This window comes from Pogoniulus pusillus, chromosome 16 (genome assembly GCF_015220805.1).
Source record: "Pogoniulus pusillus isolate bPogPus1 chromosome 16, bPogPus1.pri, whole genome shotgun sequence".
In the NCBI taxonomy this organism is placed as follows: domain Eukaryota; kingdom Metazoa; phylum Chordata; class Aves; order Piciformes; family Lybiidae; genus Pogoniulus; species Pogoniulus pusillus.
Genome location: NC_087279.1, coordinates 770,592 through 774,024, shown reverse-complemented (window position 1 = coordinate 774,024; position 3,433 = coordinate 770,592). Strand labels below are relative to the sequence as shown.

Here is a 3,433-nt window from a genome sequence, read left to right as displayed (position 1 = left end):
AGGAGGGTTTGGGCTGCAAGAGGGAGCTTGAGAGTGGAGAGAAGGGAGAAATGTTTGGCACTGAGGTGGGCAGAGCCTGTGCCAGGCTGCCCAGAGAGGTGGGAGCTGCCCCTCGGCTGGCAGCACTGCAGGTCAGGGTGCCTGGGGCTGTGAGCTGCTCTGGCTGGGGCTGTCCCTGCTGGGGGCAGGGGTTGGAGTGGCTGAGATTTGGGGGTCCCTTCCCACCCAAACTGTTCCATGGATTCATGACTAGGTTACAGAAGAAGCCAAGCTGCATGTCTGGGGTGCTCCAATGTGACCTGTGGAGGGTGCCAAAGGGAGAGGTTTAGATTAGCTATGAAGGAAGAGTCCTTCACCAGCAGTGTGGTGGGGAACTGGCCCAGGCTGCCCAGGGCAGTGGTGGAGTCCCCATCATTGGGATGAGGAGCTGAGGGCCACAGCCCAGAGCTGGGTGTGGGGAGGAGCTGGGTTGAGGTTGGGCTCCATGACCTTAATGACTTTTCCAGCCAGGTTGTGCCCTGGTTCCCACTGAGCAGCAGGACCACATCCCTTTGGAGACTGCTGCCCAGGGAGAGCCTCCTCAAAGTCAAAGCTGTTGTCCTTGCTCTCTCCAGCAGGACATGAGAGGTGCCCACTCTCTGCTGCTTGGCTGGAGCTGCCTTGCTCTGCTCTGGCAACAGACAGAGCTTTGCCTTTGGTTGGCACAGGAAGCAGAAGCCTAGGAGCAAGAGAGGGAGAAGCAGAGAGAGTGAGCAGATGGATGGTGCTGCTGACAGCCCTGAACCCTGCAAAGCCATCAGTCATTCTCAGGGAGGATCACAGCCTTGCAATTGCATTTTAATTGCTTTGTGAGCTTCTAAAGGGCCTTTAGGAGGGATTTAAAGCTTTGCCTATTATCTGCTTACAAGGAGAAGCACTAAATATGATAAAGATCAATGATAAAGCAAAGCTGCAAATGCTGAAAGGTATCAGGTTGGCTTGTCTGGGACTTCATCTTCATACAAGAGAAAGAATCTAGAGACAGGGATTCCAGCAGCTGAGGGGGCTGCAGGAGAGCTGGGGGGGCTTTGACAAGGGCTGGGAGTGACAGAACAAGGGATAATGGCTCTGAGCTGGGAATGGGAGACTGAGAGTGGGGAGGAGGAGGACATTCTTGGCAGTGAGGGTGGTGAGACACTGGAGGTTGCCCAGGGAGGTTGTGGAGCACAGAAGCACCCAATGTGATCTTTGATCCACAACCTCCGTGGAGGTGCCCAAGGGCAGGCTGGATGAAGCCTTAAGCAAGCTATGCCGGTGGGAGGTGTCCCTGCCCATGGCACTGGGTGAGCCTTCAGGTCCCTGCCAACCCAGCCCAGTTCATTATGAGCCTGTGAATCTTCCCCCTCTCTCCATGAGGATGTCACAGTTCCTTCCCCCCCTCCAGCTCACATTTTCACTTTTAAAGCTCTGAGGTTTGGGTGAGAAATGAGACAAAGCTCAGGTCCCCTCCACTGGAACTGGGTGTAAGAAGTGCTGGCTGCAGAGCAGCTTCCCCCAAGCCCTGCTGCTCTGTCAACCCTTCTGAGCTGACCAAAGAGCTTCTCTGGAGCTTGCTGCTGCCTTCCCTTTCACCAGCCTTTCTGCCTAATTAGGATAATGAGTATCTACTCACACACTCAGTCAATTCTGGCACAGTGATGGTGACAAAGGTGTCAGGACCGGGAGCAGAGGCTGAGGCGATTGGAGGTTCATCAGCCATCCCCTGCCCCCAGCAGGCAGCACTGCACCACGAAAGGCTGAGAACCCCTGGAAGACAGGCAAGGGAAGCAGGAGGAAGAGAAAATGAGGGGGAGAAGCAGGCAGGAAACCAAAGCAGCTGAGCCTGAAGTTTTTGTCCTGCCCCGAGCCCCTCCTGCTCTTCCTTACTCCACTTAAAGGAGCAGTAAGGCTCCCAGCCCAGCCCGAGCTTGGTGCAGTGGTTGAGGTTGGAGAGGACCTCCAGGACCATCCAGTCCCAACCCCCTGCCATCTGCTCAAACACCTGCAGAGATCCAAAGGTTCCTGTGTCCAAGCTCATGAAGTATTCAGAGAGCTCCCAACTCCTCCTCAAGGTCTAAATAATCTCCCTGCAGGCACTCAGAGGAAAGCTCAGTGTTTACAGTGATCAATTAATCTGCAGACAGCTGCCAGAGTTAATCACATCTCAGCTGGGCAGATGGAGAAGGAAAACACAGGGAGATCAATGGCAGCCACAGCCACTGGAGTCATCTGCCCTGGCCTAGAGCTCAGGAGGTGCTGCCAGAGCAGGTCCTTCCTTTGGTGGCCTTCCAGTCCCCCTGAGGCAGCAGTGGCAGAGAGCTGGGAGAGCAGCAGCACTGCAGCCAGCCCCTGCTGCCCCTCACACCTGGCACCATGGCCTCGGACTCACAGAATGCCTTGGCCTGGAAGGGACCTCGAAGCTCAGCCAGTGCCAGCCCCTGCCATGGGCAGGGACACCTCCCACCAGCCCAGCTTGCTCGAGGACCCATCCAGCCTGGCCTTGGACACCTCCAGGGAGGAGGCATGCAGTAAATCTTCACTCAGCCATTCTGGAGTCCTCAGAGCCCTGCACAGGCACAGCCCAGCTCTGTGGATCTCAGCTGGGCTATGAAGCAGGCAGGAGCTGGAAGGAGCTTTACAGAGCCTCTCACACACCTCCTGGGCTTCTCCTCCACCACACACCCCCCAGGAGCAGACTTTCTGCAGGGGTGGTTGAGCAAACAGATGCACCCCAGGGTACCAGCACCTGCCCAAACACTGATAAAGCTTTGCCTAATGCACTGTTTGTTCTCCTTGGAGCAGGGAGATCCATTAGAGATGCACTGAGAACATCAAACACAGCCCAGGCAGGAGAAAACAAAGACAAATCACCACCTGAAGGACGAAGAGCAGCTCCATCTACCTCCTGCTCCCAGGTTTGGGCAGCAGGGACAGAAAAGTGTACTAAAGCCCAACAGGTGCTGCTGCTGCAGGCGAGGAAATGGAGAGGAGATGCTCGGGGTGGGCTTCACCAGTGTTCAGCTCAAACCTGGTGAAGAGACACTCAGGTCATTGTGTCTAAACATAGCCACTTCTAGAGGATGAGTCTGGATGCTCTGGGGCCTCAGAGCAGCCTTCCAGGCTCCGAGGGGGCTGCAGGAGAGCTGGAGCAGAGCTTTGGCGGAAGGAGCAGCAGGATGAGAGGTGATGGCTGCAGGCAGCTGGACTGAGACATGAGGAGGAAATGAGGAAGGTCACAGAGGGCAGCTGCAGCAGGTTGCATGGCCTGCAGGTCACAGAGGGCAGCTGCAGCAGGTTGCATGGCCTGCAGGTCACAGAGGGCAGCTGCAGCAGGTTGCATGGCCTGCAGGTCACAGGGGGCAGCTGCAGCAGGTTGCATGGCCTGCAGGTCACAGAGGGCAGCTGCAGCAGGTTG

At 56.5% G+C, this 3,433-nt stretch overlaps 1 long non-coding RNA gene across 2 annotated transcripts; it reads right to left on the bottom strand.

The window, feature by feature from the left end:
* Positions 1-230: 230 nt before the first annotated feature.
* LOC135182185 (uncharacterized) lies at positions 231-2,088 on the bottom strand. Of its 2 annotated transcripts, XR_010305077.1 has the most exons (3): positions 2,021-2,088; positions 1,652-1,785; positions 231-718 (listed from the first exon to the last, which is right to left on the bottom strand). It is a non-coding gene; the product is annotated as an uncharacterized LOC135182185 (long non-coding RNA). The 2 variants fall into 2 exon arrangements; XR_010305076.1 differs by lacking the exon at positions 2,021-2,088 and having other exon boundaries at positions 1,652-1,856.
* Positions 2,089-3,433: the final 1,345 nt, after the last annotated feature.